Genomic DNA, 16,672 nt, shown 5'->3' with positions numbered 1-16,672 from the left:
TGCGATTCCCACTATGAAAGAATAATATTCTACGGGTTACACCAACTACCTTCAAGTGATTTGACATTTGTAGAGGTAAAAACGCCCACCTTGCAAGAAGTTCCGTTGTATACAAAAAGAAGGGGTAACGCGGACGATATTTTCAACACAAAGGAAATAAATTTAGTTTTCTTCAATAAAGCACCCAGTGTCATAACTTGATACGCTTGAAATCGAAATAACATCACTCGTAATACCTGAGGCCCGAGGAATACTGTTATCCAGAATGTGTAGTCTCTAAATGAAGGGTTCAGGAATTAAAACATGGAAACCATTTGCAAATATGACGACACGGATGTAGGTCGCATTCGCCTTCAAAGGAAGGTCAGCTGTTCTCTGACGTTTCCAATCCAAGGACTGTGTAACCTTAAGTTTCAACACGTCAAAACTACATATGACAATTTCCGAGAACTGCAATGTGTTTGCTTATCTTATCAGACAAAAAAGATGTAGCTAAACTTTGGGATCCATGATGAACTAGCAGAATTTAGTTCCTAAATTTTGTTAAAATGATCAAACTTCATTTTGTCACTTACTAGCAAGCTTTCAAACTATTTTTATATTTTGTGCTAGCAACTGCTTCCATTTATATGGAAATAGCGAACAACACAATGAAAAGGTAATATTTTACGCGAATTTCAAAATGGCAAACATTTACTCTTCAAACTGATTTCAACATTACACATTTAGTTCGAAGTGTAAATCTACCTGTACCCTCGTAGCACGACAAGACATGTGTTACAAACAATTCTATGGTATAAAATCAGCTACCAACCGCAATTTCATCCACGTTATTTTACCTCGGGTGTATACAGCACAAATTGTACTCATCGAACGACTCACAATATTCTCTTAATTTATTTATTGCGGGGGAAATTCCTAACCAGTCATAAACTATCACACACACAAATGTCTGGTACACTTACTAAAAGAGAAAGAGAGAAACCAACGTCTTTAAGTTAAATACAATTTTAAGTTTTACTACTACTATACTCACGGGCCAACGGTTTTTGTGTGGACTGCACGCAGCAATCAATTGAGAATTTTCTCTCTGCACTTACTTCCGGTCGAGTCAAATGCGCAGCAAAGTGTTTTGGTGTCATGTAATAATCAGTCACTATCATTTAATTTTATAAACAAATGAAAATGTAAATGTGAAAATCTCTCACACTTTAATAGCTATTTACCATGCAAGATTAGACGTCCAATTGACTCACGTGGCTCTTCTGCATTGTGAAAGCTAATGGCTACTGGAATTGGACAAGGATGTCGAGTCGCATATTGCGAAACGAGATGAGAAAGAATCATATCAGAGCTTCAATTGACAGGGCATCGTAGATATGGAGGCTACAGAGTTGGTAGTTCACTCATAACTTTCATGTCTGTGCAAGCAAAATTGACATCGAGACATTTTAAATTTGCGCACTGATATTTCTGTAATCGTGTTAGGAAGCACCTAATGACCCACCGATACTTCTGTAATTGTGTTGGGACGGCGACACAATGCAGGATGGCAAAATAAAATAGAACTCGGGCAATGGGTGGTCTCCCTCCCTCCCTCCCTCCCTCCCTCTCTCTCTCTCTCTCTCTCTCTCTCTCTCTCTCTCTCTCTCTCTCTCTCTCTCACACACACACACACACACACACACACACACTCCTTAATCCTTAATTGATAATGTATTTATTGCCATAACCAAGATTGATGTTACAGGTGTCAGGCAAGTCCTGAATGGTCTCTCTGACCATGATGGACAAAGACTCACCATGGCCAATTTAAGTATTTGTGAGATTAACAGGAGTCCCAACTGGGCAATTACTAGGAAATCTACTGATGAAACTATTGAGATCTTTAAATCACGTCTCCAAAATGTAGGCTGGAGTCCAGTATATAATGTAGAAAATGCCAATTCCAAATACAACATTTTCAGTAATGAAGTAAGTCTAATATTTGAAAGTACCTTCCCAAAAAAGAATACATAAAACCCATACTAAAAAATCCATCAACAAGGCTTGGATTACCACTGGAATTAGGATTTCTTACAAAAGAAAGAGAGATTTGTACATTGCCTCAAAAAAATCAGATGACCCTAACCTTTTAAATAACTATAAAAAGTACTGTAAAATATTGAACAAAGTCATTCAGAAATCATAAAGTATGTACCTGTGCTCAAAAATTAATAACTCCACTAATAAAATCAAAATTGTATGGGAAGTGATATGAAATGAGACTGGTACAAATTACCCGAACAAGGCCCAAAAAATTGCTCTTAACAATGAAGGTAAGATAGTTCAAAATCAAGATACAGTAGCTAAAATCTTTAATGATCACTTTTTAACTGTTGCTGAGAAAATAGCATGCAAAGGCTCTTCAGAAAAGGCAATAAAATCTCTGAAAGAACTTTTCCCTAACTCTATAGACATGATAGGTATGGCCCCCATAACCGTGCTAGAAATAAGAAAAACTATAGTGTCTCTAGAAAGTAAAAATTCATCGGGTGTAGACAATATTTCCAGCAAACTGCTAAAAGCCAGCTGTAATCAACTCTCTAAAGTTCTAGCTCATATATTCAATTCCTCTCTAAATCAAGGTATCTTCCCTGACAGAATGAAGTATGTTACTGTAAAGCCCCTCTACAAAAAGGGTGACTCCACAGACGTTTCCAACTATCGTCCTATCTTTCTTGTAACAGCATCTTCTAAAGTCTTTGAAAAATTAATATATGCCAGGATTGTCGATCACCTTGAAAAATCTGCACTAATTAGTAAACAACAATTTCGTTTCAGATCAGGCATATCTACAACCGAAGCAATTTACACACTTACAAATAACGTCTTACAATGCCTTGACAAGAAAAAATTACCCGTTGGCATATTCTGTGACCAGACTAAAGCTTTCGACTGCGTCGATCACACAATACTTTTAGAAAAAGCAGCCCAATATGGAATCCGTGGACAAATGTGTAACTGGCTCAGATCATATCTAGAAGACAGACAACAAAAGATAGTATTAGGTGTTAACAATCTACAAGTAGGAGAGGTAGAGTCAGACTGGGGAACAGTATATCATGGAGTTCCACAAGGGTCAGTCCTTGGTCACCTGTTATTTATTATGTATATTAATGACCTACCCCTGTCCTCAAGTATAGTGACAGCCAGCAAAACCTCCACTGACACAGAGTTAAATACCAACCAAGCACTTGAAAATGCTCTGAACTGGTTCACAGCAAATTCTCTAGCAATAAACCTCAGCAAAACAAATTACATGCAGTTCCAATCCAGTTACATACGCCCAGAAGAGATTAACATTGCACACGAGAGCCAACAGTTACTGAGCGTTCAGTGCACAAAGTTCCTAGGAGTTCACATAGATAACCTGCTCAACTGGGAATTCCACATACAGCAAACACTAAAAAAGCTTAGCTCAGCAACATTTGCCATCCGAATAATCTCCAAAATTGGAGACATCAAGGTCTGCATATTTTGGCTACTTTCATTCAGTGATGTGCTATGGAATAATCTTTAGGGGCAACTCGCCACTTTCAAAAAAAATTTTTTGTCAGCCAAAAAAAAGTAGTCCGAATTATGTGTAGTGTCTCTCCAAGAACCTCATGTCGAAATCTTATTAAACAGTTAGGTATGTTAACCACTACCTCACAATATCTCCTCTCACTCATGGCTTTCACTCTTCTCAATTCCTCTGAATATGAAACAAATGAGGCATACCATCATTATAACACCAGATGGAAAGGTGATATGCACTGTGAACGGAAAAATCTCTCTCTGGTACAAAAAGGGGTTAAGTACACAAGTACAAAAATCTTTAACGCACTCCCGAGTGATATAAAGTTACTAAAAGAAAAGAAAATGCTATTTAAAAGAAAGCTAAAGGAATTCCTACTGGAAAAATGTTTCTACTCTTTAGATGAATTCTTCAACAGAGATAAATAATTTGAGTAGTAATTCAGATTATTTCCTTTGTCATTGTTATCTGTATTGTTTTTTATCACTATTGTATTTTGTAAATAGCAGAGAGGGTGCTCGAAACACTAAAAAAAATGGGGGGTGGGGGGGGGGGGGAGGGGAAGAAGACCTGTTACAAAGGTGACAAAGGCATCACCAAGTGATGTCAAAATGATTTCACACACCAATGTGTGAACTCTGTGACACTTTGATTTCTTTGTCACACCTCCTCCTGCCCCTGCCAGAGCTGAATTGTCATGTACAAAATGTGAAAGATGATCTTCAAATATCATTGTGACAAACTCGCCATTCTCTGCATATGAAACTGATTGATGCATTATTATTAATTGGGCAACATCACAGTTCCATGGCTTCCACTTAACTTCAGCAGGGAAAAGACTGCTTGTTACCAGGGCAGCACCTGCCCTATCCCAGTAATAACACACATAGAACACTTGCCTTTATGCTGTTAATGGGAACAAAAACAAGCAGTCCATGATTTGATGATTCTGAGTCGATGATTATGTAACTGCACAAACCTACATTAAAAGGATATCTGTGCATCAGTGAACATCCTACACAATTCTGACAAACAACATTATTTTTATAGGGGCATCATGACAAATGTCCTATTACAAGTAAAAAGTCACCAGCCATGAGTCTTACCCCTTTGAAGCTAAACTTAACTAGCAGCACTTTCAATATATGCTGCATGTACAATACAAAAACTGATACAAGCAGGGTATATGCCTGTCACAAGGGTGCAGGCACGAAGAGTGCAAATTAAATGTGCTCATTTATAAATGATGATACAATATACCACAAGAATACACCCACTCAGTCTTCAGGCCACGAGTGGCCTATCGGGACCATCTGACCGCCGTGTCATCTTCAGTGGAGGATGCGGATAGGATGGGCGTGGGTCAGCACACCGCTCTCCCGGTCATTATGACAGTATTCTTGACCGAAGCCGCTACTATTCGGTCGAGTAGCTACTCAATTGGCATCATGAGGCTGAGTGCACCCTGGAAAATGGCAACAGCACATGGCGGCGTGGATGGTTACCCATCCAAGTGTCAGCCACACCCGACAGCGCTTTACTTCGGTGATCTCACAGTGTATCCACTGGAGCAAGGCCGTTGGCTCCGACTACTGCTCAGCTCATAATAAGAGACACTTAGCAGATTCCTGTTGTACCTAAGCAATTCTAAGCTTCAACAAAATTCAACAGTACTTTTCAGTGAGAGAACACAGCAATAAGGATTTTGATACAATACAAAGGAAACTAAGTAAATAGGATGGACTGTTTACCATGCATTATGTCACAAAGATGATTCTTACAAGTTCAAAAACAATTAAGTTTCTTGTGAGAGAGATTGCTGATTCTGAAATACTAGACTAAAGTCATTGTAGCAGGCAAATTTCAGGGAGACAAGAACTTCTGAAGGAACTCAAAATATTCCATTTGCCAATACACTCAAGGATTTGGGAAGACTCCAATGTTATCTGCCTAACAAACAGCTACCTTTCTATGCAGAAATTTTGAAGTGGCCAATAAAGAGTGACAACCAAGATGGCATGCGAATGAACTTTCAAATACTGATTATTGTTGTGGAATGATACATTAGTACTATGAAATGTAGAACTGCAATTGTTAAATTGTATACAATTAAGATAAAAGTTAATGTGAATAAAATGGTGTGCGCAATTTCAGTATCTTTTACATGTATTTTTTTAAGAGGTCAGTTTCCACCTTTTAATGATTAACTGAATTACCAAAATATAACATTACAAAATCAATCCCTTGTCTGGCAACAAGTAGAAAGATATACTGGGTGTCTCAAATCCTTTGAGTCTAATTGAAACAGGTTATGGTGGGTCCTCGACCTATTGTACTGAGATAAGGAACCAATGGTCAGAAATGAGTATTATTTGGTGTTATGGACACACACTGTGTACACTTCATAACAACATAGCTCACAGTAACTGTTCAAAGCAACAACCGCCAGTCTCAATGCCTGCATGGCAATGATACACACAATTCTACTGCACTCTTGCGAAGATCCTGGGTGTCTGTTGTGCACTGGACTGGTAGTGGGTGATAAGCAGCTTGCACCCCTAACCACCGAACAGCCGTATCAAACACAACTTAGCTTATAGCACGCGTGTCATGTGATGACTGCAAGCATCACACTGGTGCATTAACCTGTGCCGCAAACACACCACTATCCCTGGTGTCAGGTGTCAATTGCACCAGACAGCTTGTGACGTGTGTTACTGTGAACAGTGCATGACACATAGTCACAGGTAGAACATTACTTGTCACAAAACACTAGAACCGCCGGAACTAGTACTATATTTAGAACCGCCAATGTGGTCAAAGTGACCACTTTCTTTGTAAGTACATGCTGTGCTGTTTAATGTAATGACCTTGATAACAATGTATTACTTTAATTACGTTTAATAACAGTATCATTGTATTTTACAACAACAATGGGAACATAATATTACTAATATTAAAGAATATAGTTCACAATATTTATCTGCAACTATACTAATTCTATTGCAGTAGTTTTAAAATTAATAGAAATTAATCTTACTGGAGAAACTAAGTACCCGTGAATATGTTAAGAGAAAGACCAATCATAAAATATGACCATGTATAGTACCTAATCCTACTTGCAAGCATTACAAACTACTGTCTTTATTACTTTATATGTACACAGTCCACAAACATATCTCTTGTATTTACTGCACACTTTATTTGTCTTGTTTCTGCATTTCCTCGTTTGGCATAGTTTTCTTACTTTTGCAGGAATATCCACTTCTTCTCTTTCTTCATCAACATCGTCCTTTTCTTTTCCATCCCTTGGCATCTTTCCTGATTTCTGGTTTCCATATAGGCTCTACGTAATTACGCTGCTAGATTTAGGATGAAATTCCTCCTACTTATTTTGATCCCTGTCACTAGCTTGAAAATGATCCATGCGTTGATGGCAGCTAAATCAAGGATATTGTGAAATATGTGTACAGGCCACCGACGAGTACCAGAGAGGACAGAATATTTCCTCATCATCTGGTCCAAGACATCTATGTAGATGCTGTACAGCAAATTTTGTGCTATTGTACAAGCTTACTGTTTCGGGAAGGTGTTTCGAATTATTTTGTATTTTAACAACTGTGTGCCTGGTGCTATACAGAAGAACAGTTTTGTTCTTTTTCCCTTGGTAAACAGTCAGAGTACCATCTCCCTTTTCAAGAGATCAGACGTATAAGAAGGAGTTTTCATTTTTTTTAATAGTATTCGGAATTTCTTTTCTTGCACGGTTGATAGTGCCAACAAGACTAGTTTTCTCTTTTTCCAGTCTCTCCCCAAGTGTGACTGTAGTGAAAAAATTATAAGTAGTAACATTTAGTCCCTTACTGCGATATGGAGCTACCAACTTCATTACTACTTTTTCTGGAAGTTTCCAATTAGGTGCCCTCTGTTCGTTCTTTCCTACATAAGGGAACCCATTACAAAGATTTTTGTTTCTACATCCGCCAGAAGCCAGAATTTGATTCCGAATTTATCAGGTTTATTCAGCATATATTGCAAATAAGGAAACCTAGTTCTGCTGGGGAAAAGTTGTTCGTCCACAGTGACATTTGATCCAGGTATGTAATTCAACTGACAGTTTTCTATAAAATGGTTCCAAGTAGTTGATATAAGTGCAAATTTGTCACTTTTCAAACGTTCTGACCGTGTATTTTTTTTTCCATCAAAACGCAGATATTTCAACATTTCTCAAAACCTGTTTCTGCTCATTGTGTCAGGGAAAAATGGGGCTCCCCACTTTTTCGACCACAACTCATCTACTTCAATACATCTGGCACCTATTGCACCACAAACATATAATAAAGCAACAAATTCATCTAATTCTTCTAAATGCAAACCCCAGGAATCATTTCCAAGAAGCCATTCCACTCGAAACATTATCATTTGAGACATGCCGCTTTGCGTGTGGAGTAGGTCCCCGTGTTTCTTTCAATATATTCTGTTGACCTATCCTACCTGGTGTAGTAACACCGAAGTCTGCTACAGTCCACTCCGTGATCCCGTCCTTCCTCCGGAATTTTGGGCCAAGTTCTTGAAGTGAACCCTCACTTCGTTCTTCTCTTCTACGTCGATTCTGTATTGATCCACTTACAGGAGGTGCAGGGTTTTTTTTTTTTATTTTTTTTATTTTTTTTTTTTTTTTTAAGGTTCTTCTCTAGCATTGTTGATATTACTGCTTGGTCCTGGTTCAGCAATTGCATGAGGAAAGAGACAATTAGAAAGCTACAACTCATTATAAAGATAACATACCAACAATAAAATAGCAGTAACAGAAGTAGCAGTAGAAGTGTCAGCTCTATTATAATAGTGATCATTATTCATATAGTAACAATAATAATAATAATAACAATAATGATAATATAAGTGAATGTAAATTACCTTCATCTTCAGTCTCGGAGCTGTCACTCTCCACATTAGCAGCAGGTTGGTAATCTTCATCTGTAGAATCTTCCACAAGGTCCTCAACTTCAGGATCATTTTCAGTATCCAATTCATACAAAAGTGTGACAATTTCTTCATCTGAAAGTGGCCATGGTTTGTATCGCTTTGACATCTGAGCCATGTCTACTACTCTGAGACCAGTACTCAAATAATCAGTCTTGTTTATGCGAAACCCAATAGCAAACAATAAATGAAATATTGCATTGTTGAGCTTTTAAATTCAAACAATGCAAATAAACTTCAGTAACCAACATATTTAGTATAATGTTGACGAGTGCTAAGAATAAATCCAGGGAGTGACACACAACAATCTTTAAATAATCTGTTTTCAAATATACATGTAATGTCAAAGTGACCACTCGGCCGTTTTAAGTATAAGTTGTCATTCAAAGAAAACTAATGAAGATAAAATAAATATTGTACTATTTATATGATCTACATAGACATATAGGAAAAGTCATTAAATCACAACAGCATAGATTAGAAATTGACCAAATAATAACATGTTAAAATGTAAAAAGTGGTCAAATTGACCACTCGGTGGTCCTAGTGTTAATGTATGGTGCGGCAGGATGCAGTGCCAGTACATCAGCATTAATGTATACAGAAGGCTTTTTGAACAGGCATCATCCTTAGTGGAAGAAGTTTATCTCTATGTATAGCAACTTGTGAGAGATGGGGTCATTTGCTCCACAGAGAGTTGGCCAAGGTTCCAGCCAATGACATATCCAGACATCCGACTTTGAGGAGATGATTTTGGATCATGTGGTCGACCACCCAGCAATAAGCACCCAACAACTTTCCATGAAACACTCACTTCAAAGGATACAATGTGCACAGTACTGGTGGAACAAGTATTATGCCCATATCATAAAGAAGATGAGCAAACACTGGGACCAACTGTGTTCACTTCTGTAAATGGATTATGCACCACAGTGCTATAGTATCAAGCGTTGTACAAGATGAGCCCTCATTTACTCATAATGCTGTTCTCAACAGCCACATCAGCAGTGTATGAAATGAGGACAATTTCTGCATCTCTGACCATTGGCTCCCTATCTCAATGTAATTAGCTGCGCACCCTCTACCACCTGTTTCAATTTGACCCACAAGGCTTGGAACATCCTGTATATGTCCAACAAAATAGATAAAAAAGCTGTAGGTCATATCTCTGAGGAATGTGAAAATTTTGGGACAGGACAGGAAGAGGTAGAAGAACTAAGGCTCAGGTTTAAAAGAATAGTTGACCATGTACTAGATAGATATGAATGAGGTATCTCAAACAGAATGGATTCCTCCATGATAAGCATCATGTATTCTGAAAACACCCATCACGTGGAGCCCAACTTGAACTTTTCTCACATGACATACTGAAAGCTTTGGATCAAGGCAGTCAAGTAGATGCAGTATTTCTTGATTTCGAGAAAGCATCTGACTCTGTACCACACTTATGCTTATTATCAAAAGTGCAATCACATGGGATATCAAGTAAAATTTGTGACTTGGTCTGAGGACTTTTGGTAGGGAGGACGCAACAAGGTATCTTTGCTGGAGAGTCATCAACACAGGTAGAAGTAACTTGGAAGTGTGTTCAGACCCTTGCTGATCATGTTGTGTATTAATAATATTGTGCACAATGTTAATAGTAACCTAAGAATTTTGCTGATAATGCAAAGTAGTGCATGGCGTTTCAACCGTATAGCTGCCGAGTGGCGGACAGCTTCTGCCAATGCATTATGATTAGAACTCTTGCACTGATTGACCCAACTGCATGTTATGTATTACCAAATACTATAATTTCATACACTGAAAATGGGATTTTAAAACCTTGAAACAGCTCATGGTTTAAACAAATATTAGTAAAACTGAAGTGGATCTCTCTATATAAAGTAATTGTGCCTCTCAGTTGAGAGTGTCCTACACAAATTTTGGGCAGCTGTTATGAGGTACTGACTGAAAGAAGCTGCATAAATATTAAGATCTTGATAAGATTTCAATGTGGTGCAGAGATCGTCAACTTGCTTTTAATGTTCAAAAAGTAAAATTGAGCACTTCATTAAAAAATAAACAAATAAAAAAAAGCAAACATAGTATCCCTTGACTACAGTATCGACAAATAAGAGTTGGAGCTGGTCAACTCATACAAATACTTAGGTGTAATAATTTGTAGGAATAAAAAATGGTACCATCACATAGGCTCAGTAATAGGTACAGCAGGTGGCAGACTTCAGTTCATTGGTTGAACACCAGGGAAATGCAGTCAGTCTACTTGCTTACAACTGACTCGTACAACTCATTCTAGAATATGCCTCAAATTGTGAGACATATACCAAATAGGATTGACAGAGGATATTGAATGTATACAGAGAATGGTAGCAAGAATTGTCATTGGTTTGTTTGCTTCATGGGAGAGTGTCACAAGATGGTGAAGAAACTGAATTGGTCGTTTTGTGAAGAAGGTCTACTTACAAAGTTTGAATAACCGGCCTTACTAGATTAATTACAGTAAGCAGAAGATGCATTTAAACAATCACTCTTCCCTCACCACGTACATGAAACAATTGGGTAAAAACCCTAATAACTGGTATAAATGGACTTACCCTACTTCATGCGCTTGACAGTGGTCTGCAGAGTGTAGATGCAGATATAAAGTTATTACACAATTTAACCAGTTTTTCTCGGTTTCCCAATGTATATTGATTGACTAAGGCCCCTTTAAAAATATAGAATTAAAATGTGCTACTTAAAGAGAATAATGTATTCGCTCTAAAAACTTAAAAGTAAGGAAAGTTAATAATGCAACATATAACCTCTAGTGCTTAAAAATATGCCATCATATACTTAAAACAATCTCCTGCATGTATGTCAAGCAACAAGGGACATAAATGCAACAACTGCTGACAATCTGTTTAACTGATCATGACCTATAAGCTACAGAAAGTAATCAGTACATAGTTCTAGATGGTTCTTACTACATTAGGACTAATTTAAGACAAGGAGGGTGTGACAGGAGGGGGTTTGTCAGTTTAAATGCATGACACTCTTTGGTCACAGATAGTAGATATAGCTCTACTGCTATAACATTTTGAATACTGTGCCACAGAATTAAAACTGGAAACTCACTGTTTCGTATTTATAACAGTTTCCAAGTTACGCACATGAAATATTTGAGAGTACTTTCCTCAGCAAGAAACCATCATTGTAAAACTTTATAGAAATGACAGTAAGATTACAATATGTGGAGAATGAACATTGATTTTCTTTCAAATAACAAGAATTATAAACAACGGGACTAATTACTGGCCACTTCCAACTTACTCTCCCTGATAACACTCACTACAACAGCATGTGGCTCAAGTAAGATCACTATTGATAATCTGTTTCTGATCATAACTTGTTATAGTGAAGTAAAAACACGAACTATAATAAATGATCTGTCTGATCAAGTTGGTGACAACATTAAAACTTGTCAGCAGAACAGCAGTAAATAATCATACCGAAGTTAAACAAATTAGAACAATAAATGGTAGCTCTACTAGTCTGCTTGGGAATAGCTTACATCAGAAGCAATGGAAAGAAATTTACCAGGCTGATACAGTTGCCATGAAGTGATTGACTCAGACAGGTGAGTGAGTGCCGCAGAGTGCTCCGAGTCTCTCCTGCAAGCCACAATAAGAGGAGGGGGTCGTTATCCAGTGGACAAGTGAGCAGATGCAACCTGGAATTCCCATGATAGGTAAGCTGTACTGCCAAATGCCTGTGAATACCAAGGCAATATGACCAACTTCTGACTGTGCAAAAACTAACGCCTTTGAATATTCACTGAAACCACGAAAATCACTTCCATACATTCTACAGAAAATCAGACTAAAGTGTTGAAATCATAACAACAAGACAAATTCAATAAAACTATTACTACACATATAAAATAAATCTCCACGAAATCATTAACATTTATGTGTAAAATTTTTTGTAACAAAATCCTGCATTTTGTGTCTCTTCTCTAAAGAGTATTCTCTTACGGTATCTATTATGTCCATTCTAATTCCGATATTTTCCACATATTTGTCAATGTCAGTGAACCATGTAGGTTTGGATTTGTAGCTGTTTAGTAACTTGAAGATTCGTTTGTTACTATCCATTCAGTATATGTGTCTACAAAACTTCTTTTCCCTGCTACATCAATAAGCTTTTCCAGTTTCAAATAGAGCTCTCTTGTTTGATCTTTATTTGTATTCCATATTACTATTACTTCTAGGTCCCAGTATTTTCCTTTGAATTCTTCTTTCAACTTATTCCAGTTCCTCCAGATCCCCAAATTTCATTAGTTTAAGCATTTCTGCTGCATACAGTGTTAGGTTACCACTATTTGATGGTGTCTTAGTTTTGTGTACCAGGACAATTTTTTTTTACATAAGATTTTTTGTTATTTGGAATGCCCTTTCCATTTTCTATGGCTATCTTTTCTTTTGTATTGCTTGTGGTCAATTCTTCTAGGTATTTAAAACAGTTTGTTTTTTAAGATTTGGAGGGGCGTCACTGATATTTATACTTTTTTAATTCTCTCACTACCTTCCCTAATGCACAGCTGGATAGTAGGGGTGATAAACCATTTTCTTATTTTACTACTGATTTTATTTCAAGTGTTTTTGACAGTTCCCCCATAAGTTTTACCTTCAATGCTGTGTTTGTTAAAGTTCCTTTAATTATTACTGCTGCTTTATTGTCAAGTCGGAATTCCTCTATAATGGTGATTAGTGCAGTTCTATGTTGACTCATACACCTTTCAAAAATCTACAAAAGTTATCACATACTTCAAGTATCCGATTGTTCTTGTTTCTATTATGTTCTTTGGATTTAATCTTTTTTAATGTATTAATCCTAACATCCATCCTGATGGTAAATTGTTTATTTTCCCAAATTTCATTAATGATTTCTGTTAGAAAATTTTGTCACTAGAATGTTTCCACAATACAGCAACTATATTGTCTTTTCCTTATGCTTTGTTATTTTTAAGCTGTTTTGTGATTTTTTTTATTTGTTCTACTGTTGGTGGCTTAAAGAGTCTGGCCGTATTTGGATTATGTCAGTATTTTGGTGGATTGAAGTTGTGTATTTCTTTGAAGTAGTCTGCAAGTAATCCTATGGTTCTCTGTGTTATTTTATGCAGCCTTCTGACCTTTTAACTGTAAACGTGGCGCTTGGAACCAGCAGAGTGGAGTTATTTATCTTATTATCAAAAAGATGAACTTTGGACGACGAACTAGCAATGAGAAATGGAAAATTATGTTTGGATGCTGGAATGTGCAAGGTATTTCCACTAAAAGAAATTGACTACCTGCAGAACTTGACATGTTCAACATGGATGTTGTCGTACTCTCTGAAACAAAGAAGAAAGGCCAAGAAGAAGAAGAACTGGATAATTATGTACATATCTGGAGTGGGGTATCAAAAGCAGTAAGAGCCAAAGCAGGAGTCTCCATTATGATAAAGAAATCATGGAAAGAAAGAATCACAAATTGGACATTCATCAATCAATTATATTTGTTGAAATGACATTATTTGCTAGGGAAGTTGTGATTATTGGCATATATGCACCCACGAACGACACGAAAGATAAGGAGAAAGATAAATTCTGGGCCACCCTCAGGAAGACTATTGAAAAAATCCCAAGAAGAAAGGAGCTGATTATCATGGGAGATCTGAATGGAAGGGTAGGAATTAGAGAATCCTCTAGAATAGTAGGAAAACATGGAGAGGACGAATATAATGACAATGGGGAATGATTGATTGCAATTTGTGAACAATTTGATCTAAAAATTACCACACATTTTTTAAACATAAGGACATCCATAAATATACTTGGCAACAGAACACTAAAGAACTTCGTTCTATAATAGATTATATTATCATTAGGCAAACAAGTAGTTTCAAGGCAGTAGACGTCAGATCTTATACAGGAGCCCAGTATGGATCAGACCACTATCTAGTAAAAATGGCCATGGAAGAATGCAAGGAATGATACAAGTAATATAAATAAAACAAACCAAACTGAGAAAGATGAAAATTTACCTTTTAGTATTGACAGCCTACAAGACGAAAGTATCAGAACACTCTGCGGCCAGGATGGAAAGGAAACTGGTTGAATCATTTTAAGGAAGTACTGAGGATATATATGAGTATATAAAAACTAATGTGACAATCATAGCAACAGAGGTGTTGGGTAAAAAAAGATAGCAACCACAACCGTGCAGCAGAGTGGTGGTCAGACGAACTAGAGGTCCTTGTTAGAGAAAAACGAAATGCGTTCCTTCAGTGGTTGAATGATAAATCAGAAGAAACAAGATCAATATACAAGGAAAAGAAAAATGAAGTGACGAAAAAAATAAGGATGGCAAAAAATGAAACATGGGAAAGAACATGTGCCAAGGTGAATAGCAAATTAGGATTTGGGAGAGCAAAAGAAGCATGGTCATTATTAAAAGGGCTTCAATAGGATACAAAAAGCAAAACTAATCTCCAACTGATAACACAAAAGGAATGGGAAGAGTATTCCAAAAATTACTAAATGAGGACAGAGAAGAATATCTATAAGAAGGAACAGCTGAAGAAAAAGGACATGAAGATGATGAGATCCAGATTTTAGAAAGTGAAGTACTTCAGGCGTTAAAAACAGGAAAGAATGGTAAATCACCGGGACCAGGCAATATCAATCTGGAGTGTCTGAAATATGGTGGTGACAAAATTGTGAAACTGATAACACAGCTCTTCAACAAAATGATACATGGAGATTCAGCGCCCAACGAGATGAAGCTAGGTTACATTAATACAATATTTAAGAAAGGGGATCGCAAAATTTGTTCAAACTATCGAGGAATTTGTGTTACAAACACATTGAGAATTTTTGTGAAAGTAATTAAAAACAAACTGGAAAAAAAATTTACAACCCAAGAAGAACAATGTGGATTCATGGCTGGGAGATCAAGTGTAGACCATATTTTCACATTAAGAAAGCTTTTGGAGAAACATAGGGAAAAATCAAAAATATAGGATTAATTTTCATACATCTAGAAAAAGTGTATGATACTGTTCTAAGAAAATTACTTTGGAGAGCACTACATATGGCAAACATAAACCCTTCCTTGATTAAAATAATACAACAGATGTATAAAGATAACATTTGCCAAGTGAAAGTTGGTAATAAACTTTCACAGAAATTTAGAACAAGTAAAGGCCTTTTACAGGGCTGTCCCATGTCACCATCATTATTTAAAATCTATATAGATATTAGCCTTAGAACATGGTCTTGTAAATGTAACAGTATGGGATTAGAAATAAGAGATGGAGTTTACCTGCATCATTTATTGTTTGCTGATGATCAGGTAGTCGTAGCACAAGATGGGGAGCATGTTAACTATATGTGCAATCAACTAGCAGTAGCATACAAAACTTGAGGTTTGAAGATTAATTACCAAAAAACAGAATACACGACTAATGATTCAGATGAGCTATACATTGAAAGAAAGAAAATCAAAAAGATAAACACCTTTTGTTATTTGGGATCCATTTTAGAAATCGAGGGAAAATCAGAGTCAGAAATCAATAAAGGAATTAGTAGCGGACGGAGGGTCATTGGGATGCTTAACTCTGTCTTATGGAGCAGGAATATAATGAGCAGAACTAAAAAATTAATATACAAATCCATATTAGAGAGTGTAGTTCTGTATGGAACGGAGACCTGGACAATTAACATGAAGCATAATAAAAAATTACAAGCTCTAGAGATGGACTTCTGGAGAAGATCGGCAAGAATCTCCAGGAAAGAAAAGATAAGGAACACCGAAATAATAAGGAGAATGGAAATAAAAGGAAGAATATATGACGTTATGGATAGGAAGAAATTACAGTGGTACGGGCATGTACGACGTATGGAGAAAACTAGAATACCAAAATTGATACTGGATTGGGAACCGGAGAAGAGAAGAAGAAGAGGACGACCAATGACCACCTGGCTCCAAAATGTACAGCACACAATGAGGAGAATGGGCGCAGAGGAAGAGGACACACAAGATCGAAACACCTGGAGGAATATTTTGAAAATATAGAACGTTTATTGTTTGTATTGTAATTTCC

The sequence above is a fragment of the Schistocerca gregaria genome, chromosome 3 (assembly GCF_023897955.1).
Source record: "Schistocerca gregaria isolate iqSchGreg1 chromosome 3, iqSchGreg1.2, whole genome shotgun sequence".
Lineage (NCBI taxonomy): Eukaryota > Metazoa > Arthropoda > Insecta > Orthoptera > Acrididae > Schistocerca > Schistocerca gregaria.
The sequence above is the reverse complement of the archived record's forward strand: the minus strand, read 5'-3'. Positions refer to the sequence as shown.